This window comes from Solanum verrucosum, unplaced genomic scaffold, assembly GCF_900185275.1.
Source record: "Solanum verrucosum unplaced genomic scaffold, falcon-dt-bn FXZP01000147.1, whole genome shotgun sequence".
Taxonomy (NCBI): Eukaryota; Viridiplantae; Streptophyta; class Magnoliopsida; order Solanales; family Solanaceae; genus Solanum; species Solanum verrucosum.
In genome coordinates this window covers 4,196,677-4,220,494 of record NW_026020343.1, presented here as the reverse complement: position 1 = coordinate 4,220,494, position 23,818 = coordinate 4,196,677, and the positions used below count along the sequence as shown (strand labels likewise).

At 32.4% G+C, this 23,818-nt stretch overlaps 1 protein-coding gene and 1 pseudogene across 1 annotated transcript in view; both read left to right on the top strand.

Moving 5' to 3' along the window:
* Positions 1 to 23,818, top strand: part of LOC125837375 (probable protein phosphatase 2C 10) — a 1,808,044-nt gene that overhangs the window by 152,148 nt on the left and 1,632,078 nt on the right. The gene's annotated exons all lie outside the window — the stretch shown is intronic.
* Positions 11,499 to 13,952, top strand: LOC125837421 (L-type lectin-domain containing receptor kinase IX.1-like; annotated as a pseudogene).

The window sequence follows — 23,818 nt, the reverse complement described above, 5'->3', positions numbered from 1 at the left end:
ACCTAAATTGAATCAAAGTTAAGGAGATATTCTAATGAAACCTAGCTTGGATTGGTTTCTCAAATGTACCTTTACATGGGTGACATATCACTTATCTTGGTTTAGCAATATGATGTGACATTCCATGGACAATAAGGACTAGTTAAGAAAATGACTTTTCTGTGGGATTTACGCTTAGCACCGAGAGGATATTGAGATGAAAGCCCTCTCGTTAGTAGAGGACAAGTTTCTGGTAGCAATCACTTTACCCCATACCTATGTGCCCATAGGATGATTGTCTTAGATATACATTAGCTAGTTGATCCACAATAGCTAGAGGTTTATGGTCTTACCTTGACAAGTAGGACACCTCTTTTCGGTGTGGGGTAGACACCGGATTCCATGTTAATAGCTCACATGGTCTCACATGTCAGTTAAAAGTAAATCTCCCACAATAATGAACTAAGGTTACTTCTTGAAGTGTCTCATGAAAGTTTAAATATGTTACTCGCAATGACCATATTTACCTTATGATTTATGTTTTCTCACTCTTTTAATTCATGATTTAGTTTGGTCATTACATTTCATGAAAATGTCCGTTTTTAGCATGCTTTCAAAAGTTTTATGCATGTCTTTCATACCTATTGCATCTTTGTACTAATGCATACTCTTGCCTACATTTATGATCCAAATGTAGGGTCCGACGCTACAAGTTCGCACTCCTACAACTAGGGATCTTTATTAGAGATTTGAAGATTGGTGAGTCCTCATGTTCCAAGGACCAAGATTTTATTCATTTTGTCTTTACTTTTTAGCTTTGGACTTGATGTACGGGCTACGTCCCAAGCACTTCTTATGTACTAGATGGCTTTGAGACTTTGTTAATTTTCTACTTCGTTTTATGAAACTCTGTGATTTGATTTACTCTTTTAAATCTCTTAAAATTTCTATTTTCGTGTATAAAGAATGTTCAATGTCTTGTATGGGGCCTTTCGGGGTCTTATACGCCATGTTACGCCTAGGGTCTACCTTGGGTCGTGACAATATGGGACCCTCAAGTCATGGATTTTGAACCAGTGGAAATTGATGAACAATATATCCACTCGGATGTGAGAATCAAATCTCTGAATTTCAAGTTTTCCTTTTATGTAGTATGTGGTTTGCATACCATTGAGGATAGAAGGAGACTATGGGGAAAGCTGAGAAACATTGATCTAGGACATCATGGGCATGGCTGTCTATGAGAGATTATAAGGTTATCCATAGAGTTGAGAATAAGATGGTTGGTTCTATAACCTATGAAGCTAAGACTAAGGACGTTGACTCATTTTTGATAGATACAGGCATGACAATTCTAAGGGTAAATGGTAGGGAGTTTACCTGGATTAATGGTCACACATATAGTAGGTTTGATTGGGCACTAGTGAATGCTAGATGGCTACTATTTATGCAACCATTGGAAGTACAGATAATGGACCCAGAATGCTCTGATCACTCACCTCTGCGTGTTACTTTGACACAGGAGGAAGATAGAATACATAAGCCTTTAAAGTTTTTAAATCATCTAGTGAAGTATGAGAAGTTCCAGAGGACAGTACAAAGGATCTGGCAACAAAGGCATAGTTCTTGTACAATGTATGGGGTGTGGTAGAAAATTAAGAGTGTGAAACAAGCTCTGAAAGAATTGAATACCTTTGAATATCATGGAGTGGGAAAGAGTAAGAATGTATAGACAAAATTTACATTACTTGCAAAGTACTACGAGGAAGCCTGGGCAAGCACAGAATATCATTAAGGTTGAAAAGGAGGTTAAGGATAATTCAGAAAAATGGCTAAATATTGAAGAAAGTATAGTAAAGCAAAAGTCAAGAGTGCAGTGGCTACAACTGGGGGATGAAAACACAACTTATTTTCATGCTAGTTTGAAGACTAGAATAGCCCAGAACAAGATCACAAGCTTAACTACTGCTACTGGGAGGGTTGGAAACAATAGCACTGATATTGAGGAAGAGATCATAAGCTTTTATAAACAACTTCTGGGATCTTGTGCTACCCAACTACCTGCTGTAAATCCACTGATAATGAGAAATGGACCTGTCCTGAATAGAAGTCAGCAAGCTTAATTGATTGAGCCTGTGACCAGGCAAGAAATAGTAATGGCATTACAAGGCATAAATGATACCAAAGCTCCTGAATGTGATGGCTTTAGTGCTTTATTTTTTAAAAAGACTTGGGCAAGCATGGGAGAGGAAATCACAGATGCTATCTTGCATTTCTTTTCCGCATGTATGATCCATTAATTGCACCATGTAACTTTGATTCTTAAAGTAACTCATCCTTCCAAAATATCTGAGTATAGACCTATATCCTATTGTACTTTACTATACAAAACTATCTCAAAAATTGTAACTAATAGAATGCAATGTATGATGGATGTCTTGGTGGATAAAAACCAGCCAGCCTTTGTATCAGGTATATTGATAAATTATAACATCATCCTAAGTAATGAACTAGTTCAAGGATATGGAAGGAAGGGTGGGTCTCCAAGATGTATGCTTAAAGTTGATGTGAATAAGACTTATTTGCAGTTTCCTAGAAATTTTGTAGAGTGGATATATCAATACATTAGCATAGTCTCTTACTCTATACTCATAAATGGCCAACTTAGTACCCCTTTTCTGCAAAAAAAAAAGGATTGTGACAAGGGGACCCAATATTGCCTTACCTGTTCGTGTTGTCCATGGAGTACTTAACAAGATTGCTAAAGAAGCTGCAGCAACAACCTGATTTTAATTTTCACCCAAAATGTGAGAGATTGCAGATTATACAGCTAAGTTTACTAATAATCTTCTACTCTTTAGTAGAGGTGACACTGGCTCAATTAAGTTGGTATATGGTATCTTTCAAGAATTTTCCTTAGCATCAGTCCTAGTTGCAAATGTTTATCAGAGCTTTATTTATTTTGGAGGGGTGTCAACAGCTACACAAGCAGAAATCCTACAAGAATTGGGCTTCGGGTACCTACCTTTTAAGTACTTAGGTGTTCCCCTGAGTACTAAGACAGTACCAACCTTACAATACCAACCACTGATAGATAATATAATGAATAGAGTTCAGAATTGGATGTCTATCTTATGCAGGAAGGGCTCAGTTGATAATGTATTAAAACACTAAGCAGGACTTTCCTATGGACAAGAGGTGTGGATGCATCCAAAATGGGATTTTGATTGCATGGGAGCAGATGTGTAGTCCTAAAACTGCAAAGGGACTTAATTTAATGGATGCTCAGACGTGGAACAAGGCGCAATAAGTAAGTTGTTGTGGAATTTGAGTACTAAGAAAGATCAGGGCGGGAGCCACCTTATAGTAAGGGGGTTCTTCGGCGGAAAATTATATTATTTATACATAGTTAAAATAATATTTTATGTATATATAGTAGATGTTGAACCCCTTTCGGCTACTTCGTATGTCTATTTCTATAAATTTTAAACCCCCTTATTAAAACTCCTGGCTCCGCTACTAAAAGATAGATTATGGGTGAAATGGGTACATATGTACTATGAGAAGCAAGGAACCTTATGGGGTGTAGCAGCACCTCAAGCTTCTTGGATGGTGAGGAAAATTCTCCAAATGCACAAAGAGCTTGATATTATTGGCTGGAATGAGGAATATATCAAGACTGATAAGTTCTCTATCAAACAATTGTATAAAGCTCCTAGAGGAGATTACCATAAGGTAGAGTGGAGAAGATTGATTTGCAATATTAATGTTCCCTGTCAAAAGTGGATTTGATATTATACTTAGCACTGCAAAGAGGCTTCTCACAAGGGATAGACTAGCTGCATGGGGACGTGTAGAAGATATGTAGTGTGCTCTATGCGAGGATGAAGATGAAAGCCATAACCACTTGTTCTTTCGATGTGTGTTCACAGCTCAGGTGTGACAAAAGGTCCTGGCAAAGTATACATAGAGAGGCTCGAGGATGGGATGAGAAATTACATTGGGTAAATACCCACTACAAAGGCAAGAAAGCAAGAGCTGAGGTTTATATGATAGCAATGAATGCAAGTGTCTATGTCGTGTGTCAAGAGAGAAACCAACGAATTTTCCTGCAAACAACCAGCACTCATGAAATGTTGGCGAGGCAGGTTGCCCAAGAGATGCATGTAAGAGGAAAACAAATGACAAGACTAAATCATGTATTATAAACCCCGAATTCTTACCCTGTGTAGAGTAAGGTACTTAGCTGGATGATGTTGCAACCCATAGAGAGGGATTTGATAGTTAATATAGAGAAGTTAGTCAATTGATACAAGTCTAGGCCTGTCTAGCTCTTTTTTTTTCTGCATTGGAATTCCTACTTGATAATAAAATCATTTATTAAAATATGAGTGTGAGAATCACAATTAGATTTTGTTGGAATGTATGTGTCCACTAGTGACCACGAGACCAGGTCCCTCAGCAGAATAACAATGCAGAAAGTAAATATGACAATGTAAAACAGGCACACAAGAGTTTTACGTGGAAACCTCCTTGCTCAAGGGAGTAAAACCACGACCTGTCTCACAGGATTTTCCAAACTATTTTAATTAATCTTCTCAAGCAAAAGTAAAATACAGTTTACACCACAACAATGAGATTAACCTCCTAATCTCACACTAAGTAATACAACTATTACTTAACCGGGCCAACGCAATGACTGCATTTCCCACTACACTAATCCTTAATAATTAATGTACACTTTTACAGTAAGACACAAAGTTACCTCTAACTATGTTCTTACAAATACTCTCACAAGTTTTGAAACGTTTCTAACACAAGTGAAACAAATCTCACAAGTTAAGCACAACTAAAAACAATCAAGAACAACAGCAGGTACGGAAAGCACTATTTCAGTTGATCAAGTCCTTACTGTAGGTGTTCTTGTGCTTAAGTTCTTCCTTGAAGATGGCCTTCTTTTCAAGCTTATGAATTTTCAGAGAAAATCCAAGTTTTGTTTGCCAAATCTTGAGTTTGTGTTTTTGAGAAGAGACTATATAAAACCAACAGAAACTCGTTGATACAACCCTATTGGCTAAAGGCCTGCTTTTTAGAAAAGTTGTGCACCTACCACATCAGAGGTGGCAGCTTTTCTGACAGCTCTCTTGTCACCTTTTCATGTAAGCAATCTTGCAGGGACCAAGTCCCTTGCAATGTTCTTTGTGAGTTCTTGAAAGGCTTGCTGGCTCACTTCTTCCTTTGAATGAATGAATTTAATATGGTGTTTGTCATGTTGAAAATATCAACTATAAGGAGTTATTACCCGTTGGACAAACACCCTCGTCTATTATGATTGGTTTAGTACGATGGTGCCTCACCAACCACTGAAAGGACAACTTTACAGTTGTACCCCGTTATGCATTTGATGGAGAGAACTCTTGCCAGGACTAGGTCCATGCATTTGTGAATCACTAAAACAGACAATCTCGTCCGCTCTTCCTATTGGTGCAGTACACTGCACTTTTCACCTACCACCTAACGTGACAGCTTTATAGTTGTACTCCATTTGGATCTGGATGAGAGCACTCTGCCAAGGACCAGGTCCTTGCATTTGTGAGGATCATCAAAACACCTAGAATATAACATTTTCCCCCTTTTTGATGATTACACACAAATATTCCTCACATTGAGTTTATTCATTCATTTCACTATCATCAGTCCCAATAACAAGGATCTGGTTCCTTGTTAGATCTCTAAATTTGTTAAATCATCAAAACTTAACATCAGCTCCAAAATAACATTTTCCCCCTTTTTGATGATAACAGATTTATTCACCAGTTCCCCTTAGCAACAAGAACTCTTCAGGTTATTGGAGTTTCATCATCCCCGAAGTTTGTCAAATCATCAAAACACCAAAATAGCATTTTCCCCTTTTTTGATGATGACAAACAATTTCTTCCCCCTATCAACATGACCATGTCCTCTTCAAGTAGCTAGCATTGATTGCCCCTATCGGCATGACCATGTCCTCTTCAAGTAGCTAACATTTATTCCCCCTATCAGCATGATCATGTCTTCTTCAAAGTAGCTAACATCATTGATCTCATACCTTAACAATTTTCCCCCTTTTGACATCATATAAAAAGGGTTAAAGCAGTAAACCAAGTCGACAAAGATACTGTTAAAGCAAATTCATGGCCACTTGGGCAACACTAAGCATGAGTAAAAATGCATAAAGTAATGAAACAAGTCAGTAGAAACAAGGCATTTTTCATTCATAAACAAAAGATCAGCAATCAAAGCATTGCACATATTATTACGAATGAGAACCAGAACAATGCCCACTCAGTTTCGATAGAAAAAGAGGAATGAGGACAGACTTAGAAACTTAGGAAGAGAAGGGATGACTTAGAGGCAAGGGGTTTAAAAAATAGAATTAGTAGAGCATATCCCTTAGCATGGTATTTTCAGAAGCCTCTTTTGAAGCTCACATTCTTTGCTGCCCAACCTTAATGTTGAACCTTCAGGGCTGCCAATTTTTTTTTCAACTTGGTCCCTTTGATTGTGTTGTTTAAGAAGCTGAGTCTTAAGGCAAACCATTTTGGTATCCCTGTTAGCAATAGCAGCTATCATAGATTCCAACGCAAGCCTGAGTTTCTCATGACAAAAAGATTAGTAGAATCAAACTTGCTCAAGGCCTCCAAGATGAATAGATCAATAACTGAGGAACCATTTCATTTTTTTCATTTTTTTTAAAGGCCAGACGCCCTCCTATTCAGAAAACTTTGAGTTCTCAGAATATCAACCTCTTCCTTTTTTAACATCATTTTTTCCACCTTCTTTTTTTTGCTTGTTGGACCTGGTCCCTCTTCACAGTTAAAAACATCTTCATCAGAAAATTCTCCAGTAAGAGCAAAGGGTTTAACCATTTAAAGTCTATTTGAGAGAGGAGAAAAGAGGGTTTAAAAATTTTTGAATTTGGAAAGGGATTTGAAAAGAAATATAGAATATAAAGGAAGTGAAATGGTGTATTATGTGGAAGAATGTGTCATTTTGAATAGACAACGGTCAGATACCTGAATGACAGACATGTGGCAATTGCAATGGTTCACATGCATAATCCAAACTGTAATGTTAAGAGTGTTAACCTTTGAGAACGGATTGGGTCCCTCTCTGTAGTTTGAATATGATTGCCTAGATCTGTTTTCACCTCTTTTTTGCTTCAGCCCTTTTGTCATGTGTGTATACCTACAAAAGGTATAAGATTGAACTTGTTAAAGCATGCATAACTAAAAAACAAGGATACCTGCTCCCTTTGCATAGTCATGAGAGAGTTGATTGATTCAGGCAGGATCCATTCAAGAAGGTTTCAACATTCCCAACATCAGTTTGATTATCTTAGCCAGGTCTTCTAAGAGCTTCAAGATGCTACTTTATTCATAAGAGTTGGTCACATCAAGTTGTACTTGCCACATTCTCTACCTCAATTGTTGAAAGAGCGACTGAATCATGCCTTTTAGTTCCCCATGAGTGAGAGATCAGCCTATAACATAAGCCACTCCTGAGGTACTCTTTCCATCAACTCAATACCCAGTATAATCAGCATCACCATGTACTCCAAATCAAAAAGTCTCCTGATGGACATAATAGAACCAGGTCCATGTTTTCTTCAAGTGTCTTCAGATTCTCTTAGCAACCCTCAAATGTGATTCCTTTGAACAAGAATGGAGTCTTTGAACCAGGTTCATTAGTATCCAATAGTGCCCATGAGAGTATGAATTGTCTAGGCATCCATAACATGAAACTTTTTCAGCAGCTTCTCTTAACGGGTACCAGGTCCCTGTCTTTGATTAGACATCAATTGCCCTGAACGTTGTGCTATCTTCTTCCCTGTAGCTAAGTTCCTATGAGAGTATACAACTGGTCCATGCTTAGGTCTTTAGTGAAGATTTCAGCCACTTGATCTTCCATTTTGCGAAACTTCATTATGACATTACCCCTATTTATCATTGTCTTGACTTCAAGTATGTTAAGCCATTTGAGTAGCTCATTGATATACTTTTCTTGACACCCGAGGATACCTTTAGAGGCTTTGCTTGATCTACAGATCCAAGAAGAAATTTAATTCTTCCATTTTGCTCGCTTCAAAACTCATTATTCATGAGTGCAACAAACTATTCACACAACACCTCAAAGGTTGCTTCAAAGATGACATCATTAATATGTACTTGAATAATCAGCAATTCCTTTCCTTGTGATTTCAAAAGGGGGTTTTGTCAATTTTACCTCTTTGAAGCCATTGTTGAGGAGGAATTTGGAAAACCTATCAGCTTGTTGGGGAACCAAGTGTTATACTTTGCTTCTTTCAAACTGAGCTTGATCAACTTCTTCATTCTCACCTTCAGAATTCACATTATCAGTTTGAACTGCATCATCTTTGTTCAGCACTGTCTACAGGATCGGGTCCCTCATCAGGTTCATCATATGCATCAGCTTCCTTGAATTTGTTGGATTCATGAAGAGGATGTTTTTCAGCAAGCTCACTATTTAGACCATCTCTCTGAATCTAAAGCAGCCCTTCCATCTCATAATCTTCTTTCTTTTGCGACTTCTCAATTCTTCCAGACTCATCAAAAATCACATGACCACCTTTTTATACACCAGATAAGCCTTACTGGAGAAAGAGTATACCACAACTATTCTTTCATCAATATTGAGATCAAACTTCTCAATATCATCATTTTGGTCACAGAACATGTAGTATTCACCACTTCAGCCGAAAGTTCTTTAGAAGATTAAAAGCCAGTTTATTCCACCTGAAGGATGATCTGATCTGCTTCTCTGTTACACAAGAATTACAAACTTTGTCATCTGCAAATTTTATTTTGGGCAGACTAGGGACCAGGTCCGTTAACACACGTTTGTTAAGCGGAGGATCCCTCACAGGGCTGAGTTTCTTGAGCCATTGATCAGAATTCTCACCTTGACCACAAAGGAAAGTGAGATTGTTACTACGAGCAGTGTTCAGATCAGCAATATACATGTTCTTGCATCTCTTTTCTGTCAAGATCATCACCCGAGAGAGCAAGTTTGTGACAACACATTTTTCTGACAAGCACTTAACTTAATTTTGTTCATCACAGATATGTGAAACACTTGAAAGAATGTACTCCAACCATTGACATAGTACACATCCTCAATAGTGTGTTCCATAGATTTCCCAAACATGCCTACACCAAAAATATACCCTTGTTTGCCATCGCCAAATGAGACACCTCCACCTTGAAGTGCCTTGAGAGAGAAGAAGTTTCCCAATCACGTGCTTTGAGCATCCGCTATTCATGAACCAACACTAACTGTTGTTGCTTCCTCTCACATGAATACGATATCACTTGTTTGCCTTAGGAACCCACTTTAGTTGGAGTCCTAGTAAGCAGATAAAGGAGTGATAAGAGAATTCTTTGTCCAGTGAGGCAGACTGATTTTCTTCAACTTAGGACCAAAAGTAAGACCATGTCCCTTCTTCTGCCTGTTCCTCTATTGACCAGGTCCCTTCTTCTTCCTGTTCCTCTGTTTGGAATAGTTTGAGAGGTTATCTTGGGTCCTTTTCCAAGTTGGACAGTCCTTTTTCAAATGACCATCACAACCACAATGAAAACACAAAAATTGTCAGTGACAACAACATTTTTGATGTTAGGGTATGGGGAATCTATCTTCTCACAACCCAGCCCTTTTCTACTATTGTTACCGTGACTGATTACATTTGTAAGCTTTTTAGAGGAAGTGGTCCATTTGAGGGATTTGTTGAGTTCCTCTTTTACACGGACCAGGTCCCTCTCTAACACTAGATTTCTTTCTAGAGCCAAGTTCATCTTCATTTCAGCAGTGTGCAACTTATTTTTAAGCTCCAGCTGCAAACTGCTAGCCTCGTTCTTTCCTTTAGAAGTTGTAGTAGTCACCCTTTTTATCTTTTCCATTAGTTCTAGATTTTCAGCTTCTAGAACAACCTTTTGTTTTTCAATATCAAATAATTGGGTAACTAGAGCAATTTTTCCATCTTGAAAGATATCTAGACTATTGTTCAAGATATCTTTCTCCGTGATTAGCTCACTGATCGAATCAATTAGAACAACAACTAGCTTTCTCAATTTTATAATGGAAAAGCTATTCACATTTTGCTTAAAGTCAGATAGGGTTACCTCTTCATTATCATCTTCAACATCTGACTTTGCCATGAAAGCAAACATAGAGTCGGGAATTTCTTCGTCATCTTTTACTACAAGCATGGAGGCATCTTCAGGATGTTCAGACTTTTCTGAGTCACTTGAGGTGTCTTTCAAGACTGCAAGGGCTTTCTTCACAACATAGTGGGAGGCTGTTTTTCTTCCGCTCTTATCAGGAACCATGTCCCTTCTCTTGTCCTTTTCTCCTCCAACCTTGACATAATATTTGTATTCAAGTTCATGCATGGGACAATCTGTGATGAAGTGCCCTGGTTTTCCACACTTGTGGCATACATCACTTGCATTAGCAGCACTGTTGAGTTCCCTATCTTCTTAAAACCTCCATGTTTCCTCACTATTTTTTGAAATCTTCTAGTGAGAATCGCCATATCTTCATCATTTTCAGAAGTATCACCATAAGTCACTTTGAGAGCTAGTGACTTGTCCCTCTTTATTTCCTTCTTTGCCATTTCTTGATTTCTGCTCATCTCATGGGCTTGAACATTTCTAATCAAGGAATCCATTGTCAGCACTTTCAGGTTTAGTGGAGCAGCCATTCTTCCACAAGATTCTCTCTAGGTGTTAACCAGTTAGAGAACCCCCGCTCAGATACCACTTGTTGGAATGTATGCATCAACCAGTGACCACGGGACCAGGTCCCTCAGCAGAATAACAGTGCAGAACAGGAAAAAGCCTCAAATTGATAACTGGTGTTCATATATGACAAAGTAATATTGTAGTTGAATTTGAAATGAATAGGTAGTACAACAATTATATTTTAAAAAGTAATTATTGAAGTAACAATTTGACTTTGTCGGTAGATTCTGTTCAATATAACAATAAATAAACATCTCAACTAAGGTACAGTAATATTATATTGGATTTTTAATCTTTACTTATTTAGCGCGAATAAAATTATTTGACAAAACCTTCAAATGGATATATATATATATGTATGTATCGCAATAGTAAATTTATCATAGCCTCATTCAAAATAAAACAAATTCTTATTATCTATAGTTATCCATGTGCCTCTTGACACATCTAGTGTAGGGTTTAACTAAAGGGTGAGATGATCAATCATTTTTTGATGGAGTAAACGGACTAGGTGGGTCAATTAATTAGCCCTTTCCAGAATACTTTATTTCTAAAAAAAAACAATTGGAGTAGTTGGGTCAATTAGGTAGCGTGTGAGAAGAAAAGGAAATAAAGTATACTTGTTGCTTCCTAGAAAATACAAGGACTTGTTTGCCACTTGAAAATATAAAAACATTATAGAGTAGTAATTTTGACTAGTGTGGCAACATTTGTCTAACTATGACTGTTTTTGCATCTTTGTCATACCTTGTTTTGATAATTCCCATTATCACTTTATTGACCTTCAATTTTGATAGTTTTAATCCCAATGATCAGAATTTAACATATGAAGCAGATGCTTATTCAGAAAACGGTGTAATTCAGCTCACCAAAAACCAGCTGGATAGTGGTTTAAACTTCAGTATAGGCCGAGCTACATATGCTATGACACTCCATCTGTGGGACAAGGCCTCTGGAAATGTCACAGATTTCTCTACCCATTTCTCCTTTGGAATCAATTCACAGGGAAGAAATAATTATGCTGATGGTCTTACCTTTTTCCTCGCCCCTGAAGGTTCAGTAATTCCTGATAACTACTTTGCTGCAGGAGAGGAACTTGGCCTTGCAATTGATAATCGACAATATTCATTGAAAAATCACCCTTTTGTTGCTGTGGAATTTGACATCTTTACCAACTCTTATGATCCATGGGGTGATCATGTAGGTGTCAATATCAACTCCATGCAATCTGTTGCTACTGTGACCTGGTTTAGTAGCATTCCCAATGGTACGAAAACTGATGCATGGATTCGTTATAATTCAATCTCAAAAAATCTTAGTGTTGTCTTCACTGGTTTTCAAAAACAAGGGAATACTACAGTCACCGTCCTGCAGAACCTATCTTACAATCTTGATCTGAGGGAATACTTGCCAGAATGGGTCACTTTTGGCTTCTCAGGTGCAACGGGAGCTTTCTTTGCATTACAAACCATATATTCTTGGAATTTTACTTCTTCTTTGAAATATAATGACAATTTAACAGATCCATGTACCCCTACCAAGCCCAGTGCCAGATCCAGATATACCACTACAAAGCCCTGTGCCAGAGGATACTTCAAGCAAAAATAAGTCAGGACTAGTGATAGGATTGATATCTGGTGGTTGTGTTTCGATAGCAGTATCTGTTTATATATTGTTTGCATTTTGGAGAAAGAGGAAGGTGAGAGAACATGATGATATGATTGATGGTTCCATGACTAATGAATTTCAAAGAAGCACAGGACCAAAGAAGTTCTTGTACAGTGAGTTGGTTAGATGTACAAATAACTTTTCGCGGGAAGAAGATGCTTGGCCAGGGTGGGTTCGGAGGTGTTTATAAAGGTTATCTCAGGGAATCCAACTCTAATACTGCTGTTAAGAAGGTTTCAAGGGAGTCAAAGCAAGGAATAAAAGAGTATGCATCAGAAGTCAGGATCATCAGCCGGTTAAGACATAAACATTTAGTGCAACTCATTGGATGGTGCCATGAAAAAAGAGAACTTTTACTTGTCTATGAGTTTATGCCTAATGGAAGCTTAGATTACCATCTTTTCAAGGGAAAAAGCCATTTGACATGGCCAATAAAATTCAAAATTGCTCAAGGCTTGGCCTCTGCGTTGTTTTATCTACATGAAGAATGGGAACAATGTGTGGTGCATAGGGACATAGAGTCGAGCAACATTATGTTGGATTCTAATTTCAATGCCAAAGTTGGGGATTTTGGATTAGCTAGGCTAGTTGACCATGAAAAGGGATCCCAAACAACAGTTTTGGCAGGCACAATGGGTTACATGGCTCCTGAATGTCTCACCACTGGCATTAGAAATAGCTAGTGGAAGGAAACCCTATTGAACCTAAAGCTGAGGAGCATCAAGTAAATATTATCGACTAGGTTTGGAGACTTTACGGGATGGGTAATCTTCATGAAGCAGTTGATCCTAGACTCTCATCAGAGTTCAATGAACAGGAAGTGGAGCACTTGCTAATTGTTGGCTTATGGTGTGCTCATCCAGATAACAATTGCAGGCCTTCTATAAGGCAAGCAATTCAGGTGCTTAATTTTGAAGCTCCATTGCCCACACTACCTCCAAACATGCCTGTACCAACATATTGCAGTACGTCACAATATGGACCAACTACTTTTGCCATATTGTCTAAAGAGGAAAAGCAAAGGGAAGTAAGACCCCACAACCACACATCCTTGGATTCAACCTCCCTAAATGCCTTTGCCAGTAGTACAGGACCTAAGGGAGGCCCTAGAACAAACTACAGTTCTTCTAAAGGCAGTACAGGAATCTATGGAAATTTGAACAACACAAATGTGTTTATAGGTAATTCTAGCACCAGCAGGAGTTATTTATTTTGTGACTTCTGCAGGAGAACAGGCCACACAAGAGAAAAGCACTACAAGCTTCATGGATATCCATCCAATTCAAAGTTTCCAAGTTGTTTCTGCAGCAAATATGTGCACCTCTGAGAATGATAAGAGCCAATGTGAAGAGGACCCTGAGTTGAGGAAACTTTTGGGATCTCTACACGTTGGACAAGGAACTACTAACTCAGACAACATGCTAAGTGGAGCTGTGAACCTGGCAGGTATACTTGCTTGTTACTCTTCTATTACTGAGATAGGTGATCTTTCTTGTAGATGTGTAAAATTAACTGCCGACTCTTGGATCATAGACTCAGGAGCATCACATCACATGTTTTGGCTAGTAATAAAAATATTAACAAAGCATGTTGCAACCTCTTTAGCACACTCTTCTCTCGTTTTATCCTGCAAATTAAGATAACATGTTTTTCATTTACTCAAATATAATTTCATAAAATTAGGATGTACAAAATAATGAATTTCAATGATCAATAAAAAAAAAAGATACTATAATCGAATTAATATACTCCACATAAAAATAAATTATCTAATTAATATATACCACATAAAAATAAATTATTTGCAGAGCAAAACAAAAATTGAAAGATGAAAAAAACAAACATCTTCTATTCCTTTGATTTACTATAAGTCTCTTCTGGATATTTTCTCAATATGTTAGGTTGCTAAAGAAATAAAAACTACACCACAAATTTAAATTTAATTGTTTAACTATTCCTTTATTAATGTTTTCTATTTCTTCTTTTTTCGTTAATTGTTTTACTTTTATTTATTTGGTTTCATGACATTCTTTAATTTATTTTGTAAGCAAGTGATGCGGTAAGAATTTACCGTTTTTATTTTGTATAATACTGCTTTTTAAAAAAACAAAAAATCGTCATCCAAAAAAAGGTAGATTTAATAGTTTAAAAGTCCAGTTTGTAAATTATTAAAAATGATTTTTTTTAAAACCATTAAATCAGGGATTTACAATTTTTCTTTTTTCAATATTATCTTTTTAAATAAAAAAAATGTCAGCATCCAAAAAAAATATTTATAAACGATTTTTTTACCTGTAATCTCTTTAATCGTCTTTGTTAAAAATCATTCAAACCGAAAGTTCTAAAATTATGTCAGTTTATATTTTTTATTCTTAATTATAAAATATAGATTTGTAATATTTTAATAATTCATTTTTTTAAAAAGTCACTAAGTTCAAATAAATAAATAATTCTAAAACCCAGAAGTTGAGGTTTTTTTGGTTCTAAAAAGTGACACTTTTTACCTCTACTATGATATATTTTTTGGCTATAAAAAAGGTGTTTTAATAAAAAAAAAATTGAATAAAGTAGTTCTATACATGATGACTTATTTTACATTTACGTTAATTTCTGTTAATTTTTCTAATATTTTAATTTTTTTTGCAACACTTAAATAAAGATTTACAGTTAAGCACGTTATTAGAATCGTTTTTAAATTATTTCTTATTTAATCGTTCAAAGTACTTTAATACTTATTAATTTTAATCATTTAAAAAATATATTTATGTGGTGCTGACATGTGGTGCTACACGTAAATATTTTAAAATATAATAATTTTAAAATTAAAAATAACTAATAAGAATTATTATTCACTTAGTAATATATTTAAATAATAATACCATTAACTTTTGTTTGAGCACGTTAAATTATTTTTAATAGTGAACAATTTGATTTTGTTCTTTATTATACTTGTGATGTTTAAATAAAAAAATATTTTAACAATTTACTAATTCTAATATTCCAAATAAATTGTTTAATATCATAAGAGAGTACATTTTATACTACCTTTCCTTATAATTAGATATCAATATATAGTCATACATTATTTTCTTTAAAATTAAGGTGTAGAATTAAACTTATCTTTCAATCTCAAATTGAATTTGAAATTTTCCGTTCATGCGAATCTTTTTATTTAAATAATCAAAGTAAGCCATTGTTATTCAACAAAACTCAATAATTCTAACTTTTCTTTGACGAAGTACTATGTAATTAATGTTAATTAATATAATCGCTATATTAAATTAGGGATAATTGTAGCTATCTTCCTTCACATTTTGTTTTATAACAATCATCTTCTTTGTAATTTACGATATTGCACATACCTCTTTTATTTTGATTTTTTTTGTAACTATCTTTAAACGTATTTAAAATAAATAAATCAATTATAACCTGATTCAAATAATAATTAAATTTTTACATAAAAGACATAAATAACATATTTTCATAGCCTCACTCTCCAAATATGAAAATGCTTAACTATTAAATTAAATGTTCTTAAATATAATACATGAATTCACAAACCTTCTAATCATGGCATGAATTTGATCTCCTTCTAAATAATTATACATACACCAATAAAAATGTAAAAGTTCATATTATGAATAATTTAAAAGGATAGATAAATAAAGACAAACGATAATACATATCACAAAATAGTACAACAATTTTGAGAAATTATATATATCAACTCAATGTTACATTTTTTTTTTAATTTTGAATATTGAGCAATTCATGACAAACGGTAATTTTGAAAAGAAAAAGTTCATTGCTCCGTTAATATGAGAAATTGAAAAAAGTATGATAGTGTCCGGAGGAAAGGAATGGGAAAGTGGGAATAGTTGGTGGTTTATAAAACCGCTTCTTTGTTTTATTTATCTTTTACTTAATACATATTAAAATAAAAATGATCCGTAAATCAAATTTAATTCAAATAAAATTGACCCGTAAATCAAATTTAAATCATTACGCGGATTTGGTGGAAGTATAGTCCCACCGTGAGTCTTAGAAACTGTTTTTCAACTGATTTTATAATAATATATTAGCTATAAAATTGGTAAGGATAAAATTAAGAAGTTATAACCATTTGTAACCACTTTATCTTTAAACACTCTTCTCAATTTTGATTTTTTTAAAAAAAAATAAAACTTATGCATTATTTTTAAGAAAACTAATTAAATTATCAATTCAAATTTTAAAAATTCTATAAAAGACTTTTAAAAAAATAAATATGATAAGTTCTCACGGAAAAAGGAATCACACACTCTATTTTTTAGAACTATCTCCAAAACAATTTGTATTAAAATTTAAATTTTAGATCTTTATCTTTATTTTTAATAAAACTAATTAAATTATCAATTCAGATTTTAATTAATTTTATAGATGACTTTAAAAATATTATTATTATTATTATTATTATTATTATTATTATTATTATTATTATTATTATTATTATTATTATTATTATTAAAAATAATATATCTTTATCTTTTAAACTAATTAAATTACTATATTGCTTTAAGTTTTCTATGACTTTAAAAATAATCCATGTATAGGACACACGTAAGTAGTGGGAGAACTATTATTATTATTGTTATTATTATTATTTTTGTTATTAATATTATTATTATTAAGAAAAATTACATAAGTGAAGATCTTTTATTTAATAATTACCATTTTTAAGTATACTTTTAATTTATTATCATTTTTGTCAACTTTTAGCAATACTTATTTAAAACAATTTTAAAACAACTTTAATACATGTTTTATACTTTTGTAATAAAACACTAATTCATAATGCAGGTTTCAGCTTTAAAAATTTTCTTAACACTTACATATGTCATACAAAATGAATTATAACTATTTTTATTACACATTTAATACTTTTTTTCTCACCACTTAGAATTTTTATGTAATACAAATGAATTATACGTAACATTTTTAACACACGTTTTATAGTGATATACAACTAGAAAATTTCATAACAAATCATATACAATACTAGACATGTATTAATACTGAATTAGAAGACAAAGAAATGATCCAAATTCTTATAGTAAACTAATCAACTTCTAAAACAAAATGCTAAAAAGGATTTTATTCCTTATTCTTTATTCTTTATTCTTTATTCTTTATCATAAGGCCTAACATTTTTGCAAGTCTTCCTGTTGTGATTTTTTTGTCCACAATTGTTGCATGTTATTTTTACCTTTTTGAATTCATCTTCTCTCAGTTGTGTATGTCTTTTATTTTTTGACCTTCCCGGAGGTCCCTTCCCATGTGGTGGAAGTACAACCTCTTTAAGAACATGTGTTGGTGTGTTCCATGTGCTTTCATCTGGCAAGGGATCCACTCGAAACTGATATATCAATAATAATCAACCAACAAACTGCAAAATGAATTAAACTTGTATTAAAAGTGTATTACACTATCTTAAAGTTGAATCAGAAGAGTGAATTAAGAAAGAATTTAAACAAGTAACTAAGGAAACGACGAGAGAGTGTTCTATAGATTGAATTAAACTTGAATCTATTATGAATTAAACAAGTAATTCAATAGTAACAAATCAACCAACAAACTTCAAAATAAATTAAACTTCTATTTAAAGTGGTATTACACAAATACTAAAGTTGAATCAGTAAAAAGAGAATTAAGAAACAATTTAAACAAGTAATTACTAAAAAGACCAGAGAGTGGCATATAGACTGAATTAAACTTGTATCTATTATGAATTAAACAAGTAATCCAATCATAATAAATCAACCAACAAACTGCAAAAATGAATTAAAATTGTATTAAAAGTGTATTACACTATATTAAAATTGAATCAGAAGAATGAATTAAGAAAGAATTTAAACAAGTAACTAATGAAACGACGAGAGAGTGTTCAAAAGGTTGAATTAAACTTGAATCTATTATGAATTAAGCAAGTAAATCAATCACAAGAGTGAATTAAGAAAGAATTTAAACAAGTAATCGAATCATAACAAATCAACCAACAAACTGCAAAAATGAATTAAACTTGTATTAAAAGTGCATTACACTATATTAAAATTGAATCAGAAGAGTGAATTAAGAAAGAATTTAAACAAGTAACTAATGAAACGATGAGAGAGTGTTCTATAGATTGAATTAAACTTGAATATATTATGAATTAAGCAAGTAAATCAATCAGAAGAGTGAATTAAGAAAAAATTTAAACAAGTAATCCAATCATAACAAATCAATCATCAAACTACAAAAATGAATTAAACTTGTATTAAAAGTGCATTACACTATATTAAAATTGAATCAGAAGAGTGAATTAAGAAAGAATTTAAACAAGTAACTAATGAAACGACGAGACAGTATTCTATAGATTGAATTAAACTTGAATCTATTATGAATTTAACAAACAAATAAATCAGAATAGTGAATTAAGAAAGAATTTAAACATGAAATCAAATCATAATAAATCAACCAACAAACTGCAAAAATGAATTAAACTTGTATTAAAAGTGTATTACACTATATTAAAATTGAATCAGAAGAGTGAATTAAGAAAGAATTTAAACAAGTATCTAATGAAACAATGAGAAAGTGTTCTATAGATTGAATTAAACAAGTAAATCAATCAGAAGTGTGAATTAAGAAATAATTTAAACAAGTAATCAAATCACAAAAAATCAAGGGTCATTAATAATAAAATCTTCATAAAAAATGTGTCATGTAAACTGGGGTCAAGTAATATGAAACAGAAACAATATTCAACAGATTGATAAAACTAACTGAAGTAGACATTTCCCTCAATGTTTTCTTACCAAAACCATGATCATACTCAACCTAGAATGCAAAAATCAAATACAACAACTAAAAGAGCAGAGACAATACACTTGAGATAGCTAAAATTCATCATTCAACAATCCCCGATGAAAAAATCCAACTTAAGTCATAACCAAAATCCAATGACCATTCAATATGTCCACCACAAAGTAAGACATAAGCTAACAACAACAGAGTACTTGCAACTCACACACCTATAAACTTCAAAACTCTTCTCCAAAACCTCCTCACTCATAAATTCAACATATCTTATCAAACACTCCCACAACTTCTCCACAAAAGATCTAACACACTCAAAAATGAATTAAACTTGAATTAAAAGTATATTACACTAATTTAAAATTGAATCAGAAGAGAGAATTAAAGTTGTATTACACAAATACTGACACATTTAAAATCGATATCTATTGTGAATTAAGTAAGTAATTCAATACACATCGTTGCTTGAAATTCATTCGTCTCGAAATTGATCACTGAATACACATTGTTGAAGGTGAGTATAGTCAAGAAAGAGAATTGAACATGAAATAAACAAGTAACTAATGACATGCTATCGAATTTAAACCGTCCAACCTTTCAAACTTTAAAAAACTTCAAACCCAACTCTTTGCTCGAACTTGATTCGTCTCGAAATTGATCACTGAATACACATCGATGAAGGTGTGTATAGACGAGAAAGAGAATTAAACATGAATTAAACAAGTAACTAATGACATACAATCGAATTCAAACCTTCTAACCTTTCAAACTTCAAACTCAACTCTCTGCTCGAACTTGATTCATCTCAAAATTGATCACTGAATACACATCCCTGAAGGTAGTATAAACCATATTTGTGAAGAAAATTGCGAGTGAGAAGCGGCGAGGGAAAATCACAGCGGGGAGAGAAAATGCGAGAGAGAAATTGGGAGCGAAAGATGGAAAAAAAATAAGGATGAAGTGAATTTAATTCAGCCAAATTGTTATATATGGTTAAAAGAATAATGTTGACAAATGTCGTAAATATTTTTTAAAAAGTGTACACGTAAGTGATTTTCCATTATTATTATTATTGTTGTTGTTGTTGTTATATTATATTATTATTATTATTAATAATAATAATAATAATAATATAAATATGATAAGTTCTCACAAAAACAGTAATCACACACCCTATTTTTTAGAATTGTCTCCAAAACGATTTGTAGTAAAATTCAAATTTTAGATCTTTATCTTTAAAACTAACTACCTTCTCAATTCAAAATTAATTAAAATTAATTTTAATATTTAATAAATTATATTTTTTGTGGTGCTGACAAGTAGACGTTTTCACCTCTTATTATATATATATATATATATATATATAAAATGTGTTTAAAAAATTTCAAACAAAACATTACTTTTTCTATAAATTTGGGGGCCCAGTGCCACATGTTATTTTTTAATTAGTCATTTTACCATGTTAGTGCAAGTGCAAGTGTATCACACACTCTTCAAATTCTTTTGCTGATTATCGAAAAATGTCTAATAGGAATAATGTTTTAATAGATAAAAATATTCAATAGATACTAGACTTAGTTGAGGTGTCTAAGTGAGTTACGTGGACAATTTTAAGAGGCCGTCGATAACTTAGCCATTAATTTTTATAAAATGAAAATGTATCTTTTTCTTTTGTCACTTTGGTGTTACACTTTCAATCTCATTCTAGAGTTTTGATATTTATTTCATAAATTGTTGTCCTCTTTGAACTTTAGAGACTACGAGGATAAATCCCACTAGTTTAGGTCCTAATTACTAAGATTTTCAATAGTTTCAAATATTACTTCCTCTACCATATTTCATACTTAGGATACATGAGTTTGAATTTGTGAGATACATGTATCTGCCGAATTTTAAAATCGAGATACATATTTTATTTGTTTAAATTAATTGATTGTAACTAATTTCCTTAATTAGAGGAGTAATTGATGTTTTTAGAATATATGGGCAATTAATTCTGGAAATTAAATTAATCAAATCTCTTAATATCGGGCAAATCAAGGAGTGTATTTATGTTTAATTAATTTCATTTATTATTCTTTGAATTAATAAATTCATTAACATTATTATTAATAAAAAACAAAAACATGTATATCTTGGTCATGTAATTTGATTAATTTCATTTTATTACTCTTAAAATAATAAATTCATTAATTTGATGTATCTATTATCAATAGATGATGTATCCTACAAACTAAACACTTAGATACATGAGTATCATACAAGTACATTCATATGTATAATAGAAGTATCTAGTATTAATTTCGTGTATTTGCTATATGTGTCTATTATTAATTTTATGTATCTATTTATATGATCTAATTTTAATTTCATGTATCTTTCATATGTATCTAGTATTAATTTGATGTATCAAGTATCAATTTCATACATTATATTCAAAAACGTGTATCTCGAATACATAGTAAGTTGTAAGCATATACATAAATTATGTGTATCTAAATATGAAATGTAATTGAAACAATCGAATTTAGGAACAACTCACGATGTTAGAGTATCTGCCTTATCACTAATCCAAAAAAAAGTAAAAAATTTCAAATTTCTTCCTTTTTTTTAGGATCTGATTTTTTTCTCACAAATACATATAATTTTAACTTAGATACATCAACTCTTAACTAGATACATGTAAATCTGATGTGTATCCAACATTGTTGCATATCTAATAATGTATTTATTATGTTAAGTAAAGCTTGGCATAACTCTTCCCTCTTGATTGAGTCGTTCCTATACTTAGATCTATTCTCGGCTTGAATGTTAATGGATGAAGAGTCAGTCCCTACAATGAAAAACTCATGAGTGAAAATAACAAATAGAAGTTGTTTGATTTAGTATAATATTGTTAATGTGTAGTACCTTTAACAAGAATCATTTGATTTTGAAAATGACCAGCCATTAAAGTATTTGAGAAACAACAAAATCAAAAAATATAAAACCTAATTTATAGAACTTTTTAAAATTGAATGTTAGAACATTATGAACTTTAACTCAGATACAAAACCAAGATACATGAGAATAATAAAATAATAGAAACAAACATATATGTATAATGCTGATTTGAACATGCAAATATGTATTGAGAGGATGAAGGAAGAAAAAGGGAGAAGATGGAGGAAGAATGAGGGTTAGTGGACGTGGGGTGGGGAACGGCAGATGTGATTTATGTGATAAAAATTTTGAGTTGTTAATGTGTACCATTAATTGAGGAGATTAAATTTAAGATAATTATCCAATACCATATTTAAGGGATTTGTGTATCTAATTAAATCTTTTAAAATATGTGATATAAATATTAAAAGTGATAGTATATGTAATTGTTTTAAACTAGAGGTAAATATAGTATAAATGGTAGTGTTGATGTGTAGTTAGGTAGTTTAAACATTGAAGTGTCATTTTTACGTAAAATGCTTGCTTGGCTGAGAAAAGAGGAATATTTTATTAGGTACTGCAAGTTAATTTTATATTTCACTTAATCTGATAAAGCATTTCTAGATCTAAACATACAGTCCTATTTGTACTCTATTTGGGGTTTTGTAATAATATATATGTTTTTCATATTTTTCTAGTAAATTTGTTAAATATTTTTACATGCATTTATTAAATTTAAAGAAAGAATTCACTTGCATACTATATGAGGCTATTATATCGTCCCACTAATTCTGTTCTTAATGAATAAATTCAAATAGTAAAATCTGCAACATTTTGATTTTTCTCCCTTCGTTCAACAATTGTTGTTCACTATATTATTTTTGGGATGTTCATCAATACTTGTCCACTTTATGAAATCAATGTATTTTTTTACACTTAGTTCCTACTTTACTCTTATAATTAATTATAATTATTTCCTTATTACATTTTTTAAGACATTGTATTTATTATATTCAAATGGTCATAAAGTAAAACTACCCTTCTATTTATAGTTTCTTAAAAAGTGTGTAAAATAAAAAAATAGTGAACAAGTATTGTTGGACAAAAACAAATATTTTCTATTTCATAAGTTAAAACTTTTAAAACATGTAGAAATTTTATAATAATTAGGGGGCTAACGTGCAACGCACGTTCCTAGAAACTAGTCCTCTAATGCCATCATAATAGCATTCTTACACACAAAATTATAAAGATGAGAATAACAATCAAAAAATAATCTAGGAGAAAAGAGACTTTGAGTCTTCCCATCACATGTTTTCTCAATATAGTTTAAAATGACTTTCTATATAATTTATCATCAATAACAAAATAAATAAGTGCCTCAATTGCAAGAATGTATGTTTACCCACTTAATGTAATAAATAATAAATATTGTATTTTAAGTCAATATATATAGTATATAACCAAAAGAATCTTAGTAACTTCATTAATTTATTAAAATATATATTTAAGTTTCCTACAAAAATATTATTGAAATAGGGGGTGAGATGAGCAATCAATTTTTTTTGACGGAGCAAACGGACTAGGTGGGTCAATTTCTTTGCCCTTTCCAT